Below are 18,434 nucleotides of genomic sequence, written 5' to 3' on the forward strand. Positions count from 1 at the left end.
CCTCCTAAAGCGGAAGCTTCCCTAAGCATCCTTTTGAAGACAGTTGCTGCTTTTAATATTACTTTGTTCACCCACCTTATGTGCCAGTTGCCCTGCCAATGACGCAAAATATTATATTTCAGTGTGCACGGCCAAATTAATATTTTGTTCCATACTGTGTCTTTTTCTGGTGTCAGCCTTTTTTTCTATTTCTGTTCTTTTAAAGTTATTTTTGTTGAAAGCTACTTCCTCCTGATAGCGCAAAGGCATTATGTTTGTATACATCAGATAATTGACAGCCCAGCCAGCCTCTACAAATCCTCCTGACTGCTGTGTGCACCAATCAGTTTGACCCCGGCGGCTGGAAAACTGATCAAAACTTCTACAAACAAACTCAAGGCTCCGAAAGATTAGAGAGTTTGCGGAACGCGCACAGTAAGCAGCAGGCAGTTAGTGGGTGCCGGTTTCATATTCGCAAAATTTCACATTCCCAGCTCGTTTGAGAGCGTCTAAAAGGAATTCTTTAAAAAAAAGTCTGAAGAGCACCAAGTACCTGATCCAGGTAAACAAGAATTCAATCCGTTTCCTTTAGAGGGTAAAACAGTTCATCAGTTCTTTCCTCGGAGTCATTTATTGTAAGTACCGAGCGAGAATCTTATGGATCGTTATAATCTCGTTATTTTATTTCGTTCAAAGCTATAGCCCGAAACCAAAAGTATGAATAGATATTACGGTTGGGAGACGTCTTACTCAGTGTAGATTTCTTGAATTAAAATAATTTTTTTTTAAAAAAGTTATGGATTTTATTTGCAGTTCTAATGTGACGGCTAGCTTCCCTTGCTGAGATTATTCTGTTACACTGGTGACGAGAAAAGTTTAAAATAGCAACCGAAGCGTTCGCCCAGGAAGTGGAGCAAGGGCGAATGCCCGCAAGTTAAAGCGCCATTAGTTTCTTGTTTGGAGGTCTATGGATAGACTGGGCTAAACACGATAACTTGTAGACTAATCAAAAGCTGCAATGTCTCAGTCGGCGCTTTTAATTAAACTTCCCTAAAACATAAATAGAAGCTAAAGCTTTTTACCTCTTCACGATTGATGGATCTAAAGCCAACTAGAGGTGTCCCAATATAATCTAAATGTGAAATAGATAATGAAATATTTTTAATATCAAATGTCTACAGTAATTGGAATTTTAAAAAATCTAGCACCTCCCCCATCCCGATTTTTTCTCACGAATGTCCTTTCCTCTCTCAAACTATTGACCCCTCCCCTTGACGGGTGCTGTTTGCATAAATGTCTGTATTCATAGGCCAGAGTGACAGGATCCGAAGTAGGTTTTAAAGACAGCGTTGAAAGAGATTCAGAAACCGAAGAGTATAGAATTCCAGAAAGGAGAACCAAAGCAGCTGAAGGCATTGCTACCAATGGTGGACTGAAGGCTGAGAAGCAGAGGAAGGCTGCATCTTAGGAACTAGGGAGAGGATATAGGGCTGGAGAAGATTGGGGTTGGGAGCAAGGTAATGAAGGGATTTGTAGACAAGGACCAGTAATTTAAAGTTGAATGTCTTGAGAATTTGAAGATTGTGTAGTTCATGAAGAATGAGATAATGATTGAGCAGGACTTACTGTGGAATAGGATGTACATCACAGACAATTTCAAGTTTTTAGGGGATAGAGGATGAGATGGTCAAGCCCAGAAGCTATAGATATGCATGAGGTTTCCACATTAGAACAGCTCAAGTAGGGCCAGAAGCAGACAAGGTTGCAGGTGAGGAAGCAAGTGGTCTTGATGTTGGATAATATTCCATGCAGTGTGTAAAATGGCTCCTGCCCAAAACCTTTACTTACATTAAACCAGAGGTTACATGAGTATGACAAGCCACAAGTTACAAAGGTATTTATCTAAATATCCCCCTTTTCATAAAAAGAAAAAAATATTCCATGCACTATCATTTGCAAGTTACTCTACATACATAGTCCATAAAGAAAATGATCACAGAAACAAAAAGTTTTGATCTTTCTAACCTGTTCCAAATTCATCTACACATGCATTGTATAAAGTCTATAAAGCAGTCAGGTCTTCTAATGGGACGTGTGTAAGCCATTGTCTGTGCATCTGGTGTCTGCTGGTTCCTGGAGTGGCATTGCCGCTCTGGGGAATGTTGTTGACCTGGTGAGTGTTGCTGCTGTAATTGTTGTCACTGATCTATTGCATTTGTGGGGGAATGGTTGAACTCTGGGACTGATGGTTGTTTAATTCTTTGTTCAGTTGGCGAAATCAAATCTCCCTCATCAGATGCTGTGAAGGAGCAACTTCCCCAGTTGCATGTCGATGTCTACAGTTGTGACAATAGATCTGGTTGATTACTTTCACCATGTACAACCAAGGCGATAACTGCTCTATGCAAGTCCTAAGTCGCCATGTAGGCTGTGTTTTGTTGAGTGTGTTGAATGTTTGCACTCTGGCTGGCTCTCCAGCTTTCAGCTCTGACAATAACTTAGCAGCTTTATCAAAATGGAATTTGGCTTTTTATCATTTCACTTTGATTTTGTCACTCACTCCTATATTTAATTCTGGTTTCAGTAGTGTTTTAGCTATTGGAAGAGTAGCTCAGTTGTGGTGTGACATTAATCACTGAATTGGACTACTTTCCTTACCTTCAGTAGGTGTGTTTCTGCACACTAAGATTGCCTTGTACATATCTGTGCATCCATTCAATATTTTGATGATCCCGTTGGCAATTTTCACTGCTGCCTCAGCCTTTCTATTTGACTGGGGATAATGTGAGATGATGTGTAGTGCTGAATTTCCCAATCATTCATGAAGTGCTTGAATTCTTCACTTGCGAACTTAAGGCCATTGTTGCTCCTCACATTGTCAGGAAGGCTATGAGGATTAAAGGCTTTCAGGCATTCTACAATCTCACTGGTAGTCCTTGAGATGAGAAACGAGATGCTGAAGCACATCCATGCAGCCATCAAGGCATCAAGTCAAACCTGAGGAAGGCAAGAGAAGTGCACTACTACCCTACTAGCCAAACATGAGCAATGAGATTAAGGACCATATCAGCCAGTGCAGTGCTTGTAATGAACATCAAGCTAAGCAAGCTAAAGAACCGCTCATGACATCCCAGGCTGACCATGGATGAAGTTTGGAGTGACCTCTGCACTCTCACTGGAATGATTATCTCACCACAGTCAACTACTATTCAGGTTATCTGATTTGTAGAGGGCTACAAGTCCAAGCTTGTTTCAGCCAAGATGAGGGATTTTGTTTAGTGTCCACTATCTGGAACTACAAATCTCCTTTCTTCACATTGTAATGAACTCAAAGCTCCGTTTGTCTTCTTGGGGTAAGCATCATTCCATCACATAGCCTCAACTTTACCTTCGATGGTTTCATTGTCAGATCACCATCTTAAGCAACTTAATACAGGTCTGTGAAGATCATGATGTTGCACAAAGCTCCAATGTCTATCTGACATTTCACAATCACTTGATACTGTCCTCCTGCAACCATCATTTTAAAAGTCACAAAACACATTTTACCTTGAGACTTGATGGTGCCAGTCTGTTCTAGATATGGAGTGATTTGTTATAATCATTGTCTGACATCTCTCCATTAATCATCTTTATAGATTTGCTTTTCTTCTTTCCAGCAAGACACTTGCATGCAAGGTTAGCATACTGCTTTTCCCACACTGGACATGCTTCCTTTTCTTTTGTGTAGTGTCCTCCATAGTATATACATCCACTGAGTGGTATGGACTGCAGAACTGCCATGGAGTTTCTGAATCAGTTAGTTCATTTCCAGAGAAATTCATTTGTCAGATGAGAGCATTGTTGGAGCAGATCAATCTGAAAACACTCAACTATGGTTATCATTTTTTCATGCATTCACCATGATTGAAAGCCTGAAAACTGTTGTTAATGATATTGATGGACAAACACTTTTGGTGACACTCCTCCATCGACAGCACAACATCTGGTTAAACATCTATCAGGAAATAAAGGTAAAAACAAAAAACTGCAGATGCTGGAAATCCAAAACAAAAAACAGAATTACCTGGAAAAACTCAGCAGGTCTGGCAGCATCGGCGGAGAAGAAAAGAGTTGACGTTTCGAGTCCTCATGACCCTTCAACAGAACTAGGTGAATCCAAGGAAGGGGTGAAATATATACCCCTTCCTTGGATTCACCTAGTTCTGTTGAAGTGTCATGAGGACTCGAAACGTCAACTCTTTTCTTCTCCGCCGATGCTGCCAGACTTGCTGAGTTTTTCCAGGTAATTCTGTTTTTGTTTAGGAAATAAAGGTACTTCCTGCAGAAAATTATCTATGGTGTGGAACATTAATTGTTCATCTAAGTATGGGTCACCAGTCACTTGCACAAGACTTAGAATATTGACAGGCAGGAAGAGACTGGTTGATTCATCAAGTCTGCCCCACGCTCAGGATGTCTGCTTCTTGTAGCACGACACAGACTCAAGTAGATCTCCCAGGGAATCAGCACTATCTGTGGTGCTATGCAAACTACTACCTCCCCCATATATCCTTCAACTACTTGGATGCCTTTAAAGCAATTATTTATTTCCTTGTTTTGTTTTGGTGAAATTTAATTATGTGGTTTACCATAAGATTCTCCTAATGCTCAGAGGCCCAGCAGAACTTATCTTGTTTAAAGTTCCAATAGCAAGAGAAATTTTAACTGTCTTTTCCCACATTTGGTTCCCATTCCTTATGATTATAATCTTTTAACATAATGGTAATGACCATTGATGTTTAAATCCCTATGTAGTTTGATTATCCTTACTTGCCATTACTCAGTAGGTTTTTAGATATAAAAACTGTTACCATTGAAAAGGTTCAGATAAGATGATTGTTGGATTGCCTTATTGAGCAGATCAATCTGCAAACACTCAATTATGGTTATCACTTTTTCATGTATTCACCATGATTGAAAGTCTGAAAACTTTGTTAATGATATTGATGGAGGAACACTTTTGGTGAGACTCTTTCATCGACAACACAACATGAATATCTAGTTAAACATCTCTCAGGAAATAAAGGTACTTCCTGCAGAAACTTAACAATGGTGTGGAACATTAATTGTTCATCTAAGTATGGGTCACCAACCACCTGCACAAGACTTAGAACATGGGAAATTGACAAGCAGGAAGAGACTGGTTGATTCATCAAGTCTGTCCCACACTCAGGATGTCTGCAGAATCATGACTAGACACTTCCTATCCCTTCTTCAATGACCATGTAATCTACCAGGAAACAATATACAAGTAATCAGGGACAATAAGGGAAAGCAAATGTTGAAAATTGCTCTCCCGCCCCTTCAGGACATTGAATCCAGTCTAGGAATCATATTAACAATGTGTACATTAACTTCACTTCACTTTTACATGATATAATCCCTGCCCCAACGAATATAGGTCTAACTCCCCCTTGAAGGCATGCAGAGTCAGCATACACTGGGCAAGTTGGCAACCATTCCAGAAGCTTGTGACTTGCTGGGAAAAGAAGAACTGCCTACGATCTAGACCAATACAAGAGCAATTGCATTTAAATGGTGCCTTTAACATAATAAAACATCCCAAAGTGCTTTACAATTGATACCAAATAAAATTTGATGCTGATCTACGTAAGCCAAATGGCCCAAAGCTTGGTCAAAAAAATAGTTTTTCAGAGTGTCTTAAAAGAGGAAGGAGAAGTAGAGAGATTTTAGGGAGGGAATTCGAGATCTTAGGGCCTTGGCAGCTGAAAGCACATCTGCCAATGGTGGAGTGATTAAAATCTAGAATGCTCAACAGACCAGAATTGATGGCATGCAGAGATGGATGAAATTAGAGATAGGGAGGGGATGAGGCCATGGAGGAATTTGAAAATAAGGATAAAAATTTTAAAATCAAGGCAGTGCTTAACCAGGAACCTCCAGGTCAATGAACACAAGGGTGATAGATGAATGGAACATGATGTGAGTTAGGATATGGGCAGTAGTGTTTTGAATGACTTCAAGTATGCAAAGGGTAGAACTAGGAAGGCCAACCAGATGTTTGGAATATTCAAATGTAGAGGTGGCAAAGACATGGATGAGAGTTTCAGCAACTATAGACTGAGGCAAGGGCTGAGTTGGGCAATGTTATGGAATTGGAAATAAGTAGTCTTAGTGATGTTGTGGATATATGCTACTTTTGCATAATTTAAATGCACGTCCCCTGGTCCTCCACAATCTGTCAAAATGAAATAATCTATGAATGGACACAAAATTCAACCCTTTCATTATTTTATATACCTTTACTAGCTTGCCTTTAAGTCGATGCTGCTTTAAGGTATATATATATATCAGCTCTTTAAGCCTATCTGCAGGTAAAACGGGTTCTTTAACTGAGAATAATTTTCATAGCTCTCCTTTAAGCCTTTTCAAGGCCATTATATCATCACCTGAGGGAAATAAACTGGGTGTGGTATTGTTGAATGTTCAAACCACTAATAGCTGTTGTTGAGTGACTTGATGTAATTATTTTTGACAAACAAGTTTTATGTTCAGCATGCATAGCCAGTATTTGTTTTGTTATGGTTTTGTGACTAAGCTCATTATACGGCATAAATTATAATGGTTTTGCTTTGTACAGGACACAATAGATTCTTGCTTTAAAATTGTATTTCTGACTTTGGCAAAGATAGGGAACAAAGGGTGCATTTTAGCGCATAGTAAGTTTCATCCGAATTTTTTTCTACGTAGTTTGTGTGTATGCTTTAGACTGTAATTTACTCATTCAGACAGAATGGCAGTCTGCATTCAATTGAAACTTGATTCCCATCTCTATGGCAATTGCTGTGTGGCACAGGAACCCAATACCAAACACATTACTACACTAGTTAACCACAGTACTTAAAAAGCTACCAAGACTCTGTAATTTATCCTGTGGCCTTTAAAATAGTGGACTAGTTGTGCCATTAAGTATTTTCTTACAGAACTTCAGGGTGGCTCTTTTCTTGCAAAGTGAAATGGACTTGGGGTCCTGATTGAGACGTGGAGTAAATGAATGGTAATGGCAAAATCAAAGAAATGAGGGCAGGAGAATGACAAAGACAACAATTGCTTGTAAAAATAAAAAGTATGATCTTTTATAAAGATCATGAAAACAGTGACTTATAGAAGCAGCAGAGGTCAGTCATGATTGATAACTGGAGCCATTGGGACAGATAGACAAATGGAGATTTTATTAAACTGCCACTGATGATCAGCAACAATTAAAGAGCAGAATTTCGATAAGGGATTGTGTATGGTTTGGGGAAGCAATAGCATTGATTGGCCAAAGGCATCACAGGAGTTAAAGAAACTAGTGGAAGATGTGGCATCTGGGATAAAGTGAAGTAGAACCAGAAAAGAAGATTTGACTTGAGCAGCAGAGCCAGCTGAACCGTTGGTCTCAATCTTAAACCCCAATTTTAACCTAACTCACTTGGTGGGAATGAGGCAGATTTAGGTCTGATGCCAATGTTAGACCCGTTGGTTTTACTTTCCATTGAAGTCAAGAGAGAAGAATGGGGTAAAAGCAAAATACTGTGGCTGCTGGAAATCTAGAACAAAAACAAAAATATTTGGAAAAACTCAACAGGTCTGACAGCATCTGAAGAAAGGGATACAGTTGAGGTTTTGAGTCCGTATGAGCATTCATCAGAACTAAGACATATAGAAATGAGATGAAATATAAGCTAGTAGAAGGTGGTGGGACAGGAGAGCTCGATAGGTGGAGGCCAAGAAGAGACTGCCAAAGATGTCATAGACAAAAGGACAAAGGGGTGTTGACAGTGGTGATATTATCTAAAAGATTTGCTAATGGGGAAATTAAGGGAAGCAAGCTAGTGGCAGATGGCCCAAGTGTGGGTGGGGTGGGGGGAAGGGATCGAAATGGGCTAAAAGGTGGAGATGAAACAATAGATCGAAATAAATTTTAAAATAGAGGGGAAGAGAAAAAAATAGTTGTAATAAAAAAGATAAATTATTGGAGAAAGGGGGGATCGGAAAAGGGGTGGGGATGTAGGGGAGAGTTCGTGATCTGAAATTATTGAACTCAGGTTACATAGATATGGGAAGGATTTGGAGAGGCATTTCCAGGTTGTAAACAGTGAATATGGAAGAGACACTATGAGAGGGTTCAAAGAGCAGGATGGGAACCAGCAGGAATAGATGGAAGCTAGCTCAGCATGGAGTGAAGCATTTCCAGCCGAGGAACAACAAACTGAAACCATAGAAGCAAACGAAGTTTGGGAACAGATTGGAGCAGAGACAATCCAGCTAAGAAAACAGTAGACATTTTCACTACTAAAACAATTCAGTTAAGGCAACAATATATTGATGGATTATTTCCGAGGAGCTGCTCCTTCTGTGCTGCTGTAACTTTGCCAGAAAGCTTCCTTCGTACTTTCACCAAAGTTACTACAGCAGTGCTAGAGCTGCTTCAACAACATTCCTCACCATTGTAATTTTAAAATGGCACTCTATTTTGTAAATGTAAACTGGATCTGAGTCAGAAAGAATAATTGAAAATTAGTTGCACGCTAGGGATTTTTTTCACTTTGTAAAGTTGTTAATATAAACTTATTGTGTTGGAGCATAGGCTCCAGTCTAGTGGAAATATGTGACCCAAGTACTGCCACTTGGCAAGCATGTCTATATGGTAAAACAAAAACAAAAATACCTGGAAAAACTCAGCAGGTCTGGCAGCATCTGCGAAGAGGAGCACAGTTAACATTTCAAGTCTGAATGACCTTTCAACAGAACTAAGTAAAAATAGAAGAAAGGTGAAATATAAGCTGGTTTAAGGATGGGTGGGACAAGTAGAGCTGGATAGAGGGCCAGTGATAGGTGGAGATAACCAAAAGATGTCACAGACAAAAGGACAAAGAGGTGTTGAAAGTGGTGATATTATCTGAGGAATATGCTAATTAAGGGTAGAAAGCAGGACAAGCAAGGTACAGATAGCCCTAGTGGGGGTGGGGTGGGTTGGGGTGAAGGAATCAAAAAAGGCTAAAAGGTAGAGATCTCGAACGACCCTTCAACAGAACTAAGTAAAAATAGAAGAGAGGTGAAATATAAAACAAAACAAAAACAGAATTACCTGGAAAAACTCAGCAGGTCTGGCAGCATCGGCGGAGAAGAAAAGAGTTGACATTTCGAGTCCTCATGACCCTTCAACAGAACTTATTTCACCCTAGTTCTTTTGAAGGGTCACGAGGACTCGAAAAGTCAACTCTTTTCTTCTCCGCCGATGCTGCTAGACTTGCTGAGTTTTTCCAGGTAATTCTGTTTTTGTTTTATATTTCACCTCTCTTTTATTTTTACTTCGTTCTGTTGAAGGGTTGTTCGGACTTGAAACATTAACTGTGCCCCTCTCCGCAGATGCTGCCAGACCTGCTGAGTTTTTCCAGGTGTTTTTGTTTTGGATTTCCAGCATCTGCAGTTTTTTGCTTTTATCTTAATGTCTATATGGTAAACTAATATGTATTCAGGTATAAATTGGTGTATCTCCATAATTGAAAAGAATTAGAAACAAATCTTTTGAAGCTTGGATTATTTTAGGAATTGGTTTAATAGTTAAAATGTTGGTGCATTGAAGCTACAGTTCAGTAAGAGGACTGATAGCTGCAAATTAGATCAACTTACCAGTGCTGCCATGAACATCAAGAGTGCAACCTTAAGCTTGACTCATGCTGCCAGTAAGCAGTGGCTTTGAAGATAAAGCTATTTCCGGCTTGCTTATAATACAGGGATCCCCAAAGCACACAGTGATTGAAAAACAATGGCTCATCATAAAGATCACAACAATGCTTGCATCCATTGCACCATGGTGATTTCGACACAGACAAGCGAGAAGTGACTTTCTAAGTCCAAATCTAAGTATCACATTAAGGGAAATAATTTATATTAGATCAAGTCTTAACTAAATTTGTTTATGGCATCAATTTCTTTCACTGACGTATTGCAGAGATGCACAGGGGAATTCCTAAAAATTAATAGCAATTTTTTAATATACAACTGTTCATGTTTCTTCAGTGGTCTACAGCTTCTGAAACTTAATGGTAAAACACATTCAATCAACTGATTTGCAGGAAAGGGGAGGAGAAAGAGAGATAGCATTTTCAGCCATAAAGTAATGGAATGAATTCCTTCATTCTTGGGGAATCAGCAATGCTTGAAAGGTCAACATTTATTGCCCCTCCCGAGCTGCCCTTGTGAAAGTTAAAACAAGGCATTGCTAATTCCTGCCATTATAAGTCAAAGTAAAAACCTTCAGCCACCAATATGAGATGATATTTAACAAGGGTGCAAAAGAGGAAAGACCTTAATTGGGACAAGTGCTTGAATTTCAAAAGAACAGGCTGTGGCTAAAGGGCTGACCTCGGTGAGGGAAAGAACCACGCAATTCTTTAAAAACAAGTTTTTTTTAATATAGCAAGACATAATTCATCTGACCGTATTCTGTGCTTGCAAGAAAACTATTTTTAAAGTATGAAGTGCAGTTAAATGCAGTACATAGCTGGATTAAAGCTAGGTGTCAGCCTTATTTACTTCAACTTAATAAGCTCCAAATAATTAAACTGATCAATCAAAGTCTAGCGAGAAAAGGAAATATGCTTATCAGGGATGAATTTATAGCCTATTGTCTGCACAAACTCTATTCAATAACATCATTGTTATCACTGACCTTGCCCTGCCTATTGCATCTGCCTGTATTTCAATGGTCAGAGTGTTCTCCAGCAGTTTGCAACAAACAGGAAGTGAAAGGGAAGATTCAGTTTTACAGCATTTCATCTTATAACAGCAGCAGTGAAGAAGCAACTGTGAATGCAGTTTGTATATTTAATTTTTTTAATTCATTTATGGGAAGTGGGTGTTGCTGGCCAGGCCAGCATTTATTGCCCATCTCTAATTACCTTTGAGAATGCGGTGGTGAGCTATCTCCTTGAACTGTTACAGTCCATGTGGTGTAGGTACACCCACACTGCTGTTAGGGAGGGAGTTCCAGGATTTTGACCCAGTGACAGGGAAGGAATGGTCATATACTTCCAAGTCAGGATGGTGAGTGGCTTGGAAGGGAAATTCCAGGTGGTGGTGTTCCCATGTATCTGCTGCCCATGTCCATCTAAATGGTAGCGGCCGTGGGTTTGGAAAGTGCTGCCTAAGGAGCCTTGGTGAGTTTCTGCAGTGCATCTTGTAAATGGTATATACTGCTGCCACTGTTTGTCGGTGTTTGTGGATGTGGTGCCAATCAAGTGGGCTGCTTTGTCCTGGACGGTGTCAAGCTTCTTAAGTGTTGTTGGAGCTGCACTCACCCAGGCAAGTGGAGTGCATTCCATCACACTCCTGACTTGTCCTTGTAGATGGTGGACTTTGGGGAGTCAGGAGGTGAGTTACTCGCTGCAGGATTCCCAGCCTTTGATCTGCTCTTATCGCCACAATATTTATATAATGAGTCCATTTCAATTTCTGATCAATGATAACCTCCAGGATGTTGATAGTGGGGGATTCAATGATGTTAATGCCATTGAATGTCATTGGGTGATGGTTAGATTCTCTCTTTTTGGAAATGTCTTTGTCTGGCATTTGTGTGGCGTGAATGTTACTTGCCACTTGCCAGCCCAAGGCTTATTGCTAAATTATTGCTTAACCAGGTTGACACCTCATTTTTAGGTGTACCTGGTGCTGCTCCTGGCATGCCCTCCTGCACTCTTCATTCAGCCAGGGTTGATCCTTTGGCTTGATGGTAATGGTAGAGTGGGGGATGTGCCGAGCCATGAGATTACAGATTGTGTTCGAGTACAATTCTGCTACTGCTGATTGGGCCACAGTGCCTCATGGATGTCCAGTCTTGAGTTGCTAGATCTGTTAGAAATCTGTCCCATTTGGCATGGTGGTAATGCCACACAACATGATGGAGGGTATCCTCAATGTGATGACAGGGCTTCGTCTCCACAACAATTGTGTGGTGGTCACTCCTATCGATGCTATCCTGGACAGATGCACCTGCAGCAGGCAGTTTGGTGAGGAAGAAGTCAAGTATGTTTTTCCCACTTTTAGTTCCCTCACCAACTGATGCAGACCCAGTACAGCGGCTATGTCCTTTAGTACTTGGCCAGCTCGGCCTGTGGTGGTGCTACCGAGCCACTCTCGGTGATGGACATTGAAGTCCCCACCCAGAGTACATTCTTCTTCCTTGCCACCTTCAGTGCTTCCTCCAAATAGTGTTCAACATGGAGGAATACTGATTCATCAGCTGTAGGGGTTGCGGTATGTGGCAATCAGCAGGAAACTTCCTTGCCCGTGTTTAACCTGATGCCATGAGACTTCATGGGGGCCAGAGTCGATGTTGAGAACTGCCAGGGCAACTTCCTTCTTACTGTATACCAGTGTGCCACCACTTCTGCTGGGTCTGTCCTGCTGTGGGACAGGATATACTCAGGAAGGGTGATTGTCACATCAGGGACATGATCTGTAAGTTATGATTCACTGAGTATGGCTATGTCAGGCTGTTGCTTGACTAGTCTGAGAGACAGCTCTCCCAATTTTGGCACAAGCCCACAGATGGTAGTAAGGAGGACTTTGCAGTCTCGACAGGGCTGGGTTTGCCGTTTTGTTTCTGGTGCCTAGGTTGATGCTAGGAGGTCCGTCCGGTTTCATTCCTTTTTATTGGCTTTTTAGCAGCTGAGTGGCTTGCTAGGAGGGCCAACTACATTACTGCAGACCTGGATTCACATGTAGGTTAGACCAGGTGAGGACGGCAGATTTCCTTCCCTAAAGGACATTAGTGAACCAGATCAGTTTTTACGACAATGGATTCATGGTCATCATTAGATTTTATTCCATTTGTTGGATTTATTGAATTAAAATTCCACCATCTGCTGTGGTGGGATTTGAACCTGAGTCCCCAGAGCATTACCCGAGGTTACTGGATTACCAGTCCAGTGACAATACCATGACACCACTGCCTTCATTTGGAAGTGCAATACTGAATGGAGTTAATGCACTCTGGACTGACCACCCACATTCTGCCCTATGTAAACATGAAGTCATCAAAAATTCTATTGTCCATGTCCTAATTCTCACCAAGTCCCTTTCACACATCACCCCACTGCTTTCTGATCTACTTTGACTACTGGTTAAGCAATGCTTGTTTTCAAATCCCTCGCTCCTCCCCATTTCTATAATGTCCTCCAAACACAGTCTTTTGAAATATCTGCATTCTTACAATTCTGTCCCCTTGAGCATCCCTGATTTTAATTGCTCCATCATTGGTGACTGTGCCTTCAACTGCTAAAGCCCTGAAGTCTGGAATTCCTTCCCGAAACCTCCCCACCTCTCTACCCCTCTTTTGTCCTTTAAGACTCTCCTTAAAAATTAATTCTTTGATCAAGCCTTTGATCATTTGCCTTAACATCTCCTTAAGTAATTCATTGCCAAATTTTGCTTTTTAACACTCCTGTGAATTGCCTTGAAATGTATTATTGCATTAAAAGGCATTATATAGATATTCCTTCCTCTGCTAGTTCTTGTTTATGTCAACAAAGACCTATCCGTGGGGCCTGGCTCTTTCAGATCAAGCAGACCAAATTACACACAAATAGTCACGTGTACATTCCATTCTGCAACATGGTGAGCACCAGCAGTCGTTTCTACCAACCAGTCCCACATGATAGTCTTCACAGGCTCTCAAGGCCTCTTTGATCAAGTATTAATATCTGGTTTCAATTGCTATGTGATTTCTGTTTTTTTTTAAATTGCTCTCGCTATTTAGCATTTACCTATGACATTATGATGATGCTGAAATCAGTTATTCTTCATATTTTCAAATACTAAACCCTCTTCATCCTGGAAAGTGATTTAGAAAGGAAGTGTAAAACAACTTTGTGAAATTAGTTTGCAAAATACATTTACAGCTGCTTATAAAACCAGCATGGAATCCCAGACCCTGTCGGGAGACCACGGACTGTGGGTAAGAAGATTGTTGGGCAGAGAGGGTTTGGAGTATTGCACTGATTACCTGGATGGAGAGCATTAGTGCAACGTTACCTGGCCTGATTTAATTGTGTTAGAATAATGGGAATTATTGAGAAGCAGATTGATTAATATAACTGGCAAATCTAACAACAAATGCATTGAGACACCTCTCCTTCCCTTCAATGGTGTTTTCACAAAATCACAATCACAGACTTATAGGCATAAATGAGGCTACCAGCAGACCACTGGTGCCATTATCTTTATGTCTAAATGGCAGCCATGTGGAAACTGGATTAAATGCAGGAAAATAGCAGCTACCATTGATTTATGAGGGGCAAAAGCTAATTAACTTCTCACTTTTTGGCAAGGGGAAAAGAGAAGCAACTCAGAGGTCGCAGAAAAATATGGAGTGGTATAAGTCATTTCATATTTCCCTCTTTAGCACTGTTCAAGGATCCCTATTATGAGAGATGCACCATTAGAGCGACACAAGTCTTCATGAAAATCAGGAGGCATTTGTTTATAAATGAAGCTCACTCAACTGATTCTGCAATAATTCTCATAATAATTGGAAGGATTTGTGTTTCATCTTGACTCAACCAGTAACTCACTCACTTATGAATCAGAAGGTTGTGGAATCAAGCCCACCTACATGACTGTGTAGTACTGAGGCAGTGAATGTGAGTGATTTGGGGTGTCTTGAGGAAATAGTGGTTTATGAATGCAGGATTTTTCTATTAGATAAACACTGAAACATGTCTCAAGCTCACAAATATGGGTTTTACAGCTGTCTTTGTTGGTAGTTTAATTAGAGATTCAAACACAGGAAGTAATTATGACCCTAAAAATACTTGCACTGGAGTTCGTGGGTCATATTAATAACTAAATTCAAACCAGATGAACAAATCTAAGGGATGTTTCTGATATAATTAAGAAAATAGCCATGCACTTGGATGGTACCACATCAAGGGTTCAGAATGAGTAACTCTGAAGGCTTCATGTTAATGTTTCAAATGTTGCACATTATTATAAAAGTAAGTGGATGCTGGAAATCTGAAACAAAAACTGAAAATGTTGGAAAAACTCAGCAGGTCTAATAGCATCTGTGGCGAGAAAGACAGAGTTAACGTTTCAATCTGGGAGTCGAGTTTTTCCAGCATTTTGTGTTTTTGTTGCACACCATTAAATTGATTTGCATAATTTCCTACCTAAACAGGATTTTCACTTGTAAACAAACATCTCTGCATTTTTTCTTAGCATGCCAGATCTGGTGTGCTGTTACAGTCTCAAAATACGTCACCAAGACTGACTGTAATAAATGTATTCTGTCCTGTTCCTACTTCAAGTCACACTGTATTCATGATACATGACAGAGAAAAACCTCTGGAATGAGGGGAGGGTAATGCTCCATTCCAATGTATCTGTTTTGCACCTGGAATATGGATGCTGTAGAGTGAAGTATCTTTTCTGTTGGAAAAGTTTATTAAATTCTTTCATGGGATGTGGGCGTCGTAAGCTAGGCCAGCATTTACTGCCCACCCCTAATTGTCCTTGAGAAAGGTGGTGGGGAGCTGCCTCCTTGAACTGCTGCTGTCCATGTGCTGCAGGTACACCCACACAGTGTTGTTAGGGAGTTCCAGGATTTTGACCCAGCAACAGTGAAGAAACAGCGATATAGTTCCAAGACAGGATGGTGTGTGGTTTGGAGGGCAACTTGAAGGTGGCGGTGTTCCCATGCATCTGCTGTCCTTGTCCTTCAATATAGTTAATATGGGAGAAATCTTTCAAAGTACTTTTTAAGCAGCAAGAATATGCATAAATTTGTTTTGTTTTTCTTCCCTGCCTCATTTCGGTGACCTCCACAGAACCAACTTTAGGAAACTTCATTCCTTGCTGCCAGTGATCACCTCATCTTCCGTGTTCCTTGGTTTAATCTTGCCAACTTTCAACCCTCATGCTATTTTCTCTCACTGGCACCACTCAAATCTAACCTAAAAGACAATGTCATTTTCAACTTGATCATAATTATTGTAATATCAATTGACACCAACAGAAACATGTGGATTAGCTTTGGAGGGCGGGAAACAGGACCAGGTTCCGAACGTGGCCCTGGGGTCAAGTCACTTTGGGATTTTCACAGAGGTGCCCCCTTAATTGGTATGGAGACAGGATAACTGTTCAAATAAGTGGAGTGGGTGGGCTCTCAAAGGGGAACCAATCAGATCTTCCATCCTGAGAGGAGCAGCAGCTTGCAACAGAGTGTAAGTAGTTGAGAGGGCACTTCAACATTGTGTCCCCCTTCACCAACTTTCTTAAACACTTAAATAAAAAATAGATACTGCAGTCCCAAAGTTGGCCCATTCGGCCTCATTTAAGTGTACTTAACAAGGCTCTTTTTGAGGTTAATTGGCTGCTTGCCTCATGGCAGCATTTAGCCCTGCCAGCCCTGAACCCACCTTGGCAAAGGTGGCACACTAAGAATGGGGCCGGAAAACTGGTACACCAGCCAACCAGTAGTTTTGACCCCCACCTCAACACCTCTGTTCCCACCCTCGATGGGGCCCAAACATTCAACCCATGGTTCCTGAATAGTGAGTGACTCCTTTCCTCTGAATGTACTTTCTGCCATCTGTCCTGCCCAAAACAGGTATGACAATGAGCCTATTGCTTTTTCCCCATTCTTCTGAAATAGCACTACCTTTTGAGCATCTCACTCTCTTTCATCAATCACATGTCTCCATTCAAATCCTTGTTGGTTATTTATTGCTCTACATCAGCTTCCTCATCAAAGTGTCCTCCTTTCTCTCTTCTCACCTGCCTTGGCCCCTGATCCAATCCCTCCTCTTCCATGACTTTTCAGCCTCCTTTCTTCCCTTCATTAAACTGACCAGACCACACCTTTGGCTATCTTAGCAACCTTGTTATCTCTCATGACCTCTCTTCACCCATGGTTTTGAGGCAATCTCTGACTACTTCCTGTCTCCTTTACTGCCTACAACCTCTACCCTCCCCCAGTCCCAATTTTCTTCTGGTCTTTCTGCTTTCCGCAGTGGACCATAATGGACTTAGTCATCAAGAACAACAACTCGCATTTATATAGCAGCTATAACATATAACATATATCCCAAAGCATTTCAGTGGAACATAATTGTGCATCAGCAAAATATTGCTGGAAATTTGAAATAAAATCAGAAAATGCTAGAAAATCTCAGCAGGCCTGGTAGCACCTGTGGAGAGAGAAACAGTTAATGGTTGGAATCATCCCACATTTGCACTAAATGCAGTAGCATCCTGGTAAAATGGCGTTTTATCTGCGGGCCACGATGGTGAGTTTTTATGCCATATCATCCCAAATCCGCTGCATTACTTATGCATTCCTGGGAAACACGTCGTTTCCATGGTGGGTGGGCTCTCATTGGCCCACCACACTATCACCTCGCCACTTCATCACGGCAGGCATCACATTTAAAGTACCGCCACACTCAGTGCTTCCAGCCCAGGCCTGCAGCAAAGAAGATATGGCCCTGAAAGGGAAGAAGACTGCAGCCCACAAGTGCCCTTTGGACATTGTGGAGGCCCGCTGTGATGTGCTCTACCCCTGTCCTGGCCACAGGAGGGGCAGCTACATTGTCATTCAGGCTTGGTAGGCGATGGTAGTGGTGATCAGTGCCAAAGTTGCACAGAAGAGTTAGGCCACCCGATGCAGATAGAGGATGAATTATTTCACCTGTGCAGCCAGGGTATGGCAACCATCTCAGCATTCTCAACTCAGACACTCAAGCCCATCACACATTCACTGGCATCTCACTCACTGCCAGCTCAAGGGACATCACCACCCATTCTCACACACATACGTTCACATGTCCATCTGGCCTCATCTCCCCTGGAGGCTGCCTCCTCAGCCCTCACCTGCTTGAGGCCACTTATACAGATCAACATGTGCCCCCCACCTCCCCCCCAACAAACACCCTGGGATACCCTCCTTCCCCAGTACAGCTCTCGTCCTGCAGCCTCTTCCATTGCCTGAGGCCACTTCTCCCTCTTCCCCAAGCAAGACCTTGCCCTGCAGCCATTGAAAAGCTACCCACATGTGGCTGAGCTGGTTGGTGGAGACCTACCCCTAAAAGTGATGTAGTGCTGTCCGTGAAGCCTGGCATTGATGACTGCAAGTGCTGATTGAAGCAAGGTAGGCAAAAGAACCTTGAGGTCCTGAGTGAAGTGCAGCCCACCAAGCGCACGTCTCATATATATATATGCTGTTGTGAAACACGTTGGTGTGTTTTCTGGCCGACGTGGGTGGACGATCTAGTGGGCCGGGGTGGGGTTGGGGGTAGATGAGTCCGGCAGGCTGGCCTTATAATGATATGCTGATGTAACACAATGAGCTTCCCGACATCCAATGGTGGGAAACGTGGCCTGCCATCGGCAGTCTGAGTGGATGA

The 18,434-nt window shown here is 41.6% G+C and overlaps 1 protein-coding gene across 2 annotated transcripts in view; it reads left to right on the forward strand.

The window, feature by feature from the left end:
- Window positions 1-391: 391 nt before the first annotated feature.
- The window catches only part of rhbdl2 (rhomboid, veinlet-like 2 (Drosophila)), a 54,688-nt gene continuing 36,645 nt past the window's right edge, over window positions 392-18,434 (forward strand). Inside the window, exon 1 of one of the 2 annotated variants that reach the window (XM_041212084.1) lies at window positions 392-614. The gene's annotated coding sequence lies outside the window, so the exon portion shown is untranslated. The remainder of the gene's footprint in view (window positions 615-18,434) is intronic. The other variant, XM_041212086.1, reaches the window with a different exon arrangement.

Source organism: Carcharodon carcharias, chromosome 19 (genome assembly GCF_017639515.1).
Source record: "Carcharodon carcharias isolate sCarCar2 chromosome 19, sCarCar2.pri, whole genome shotgun sequence".
Lineage (NCBI taxonomy): Eukaryota > Metazoa > Chordata > Chondrichthyes > Lamniformes > Lamnidae > Carcharodon > Carcharodon carcharias.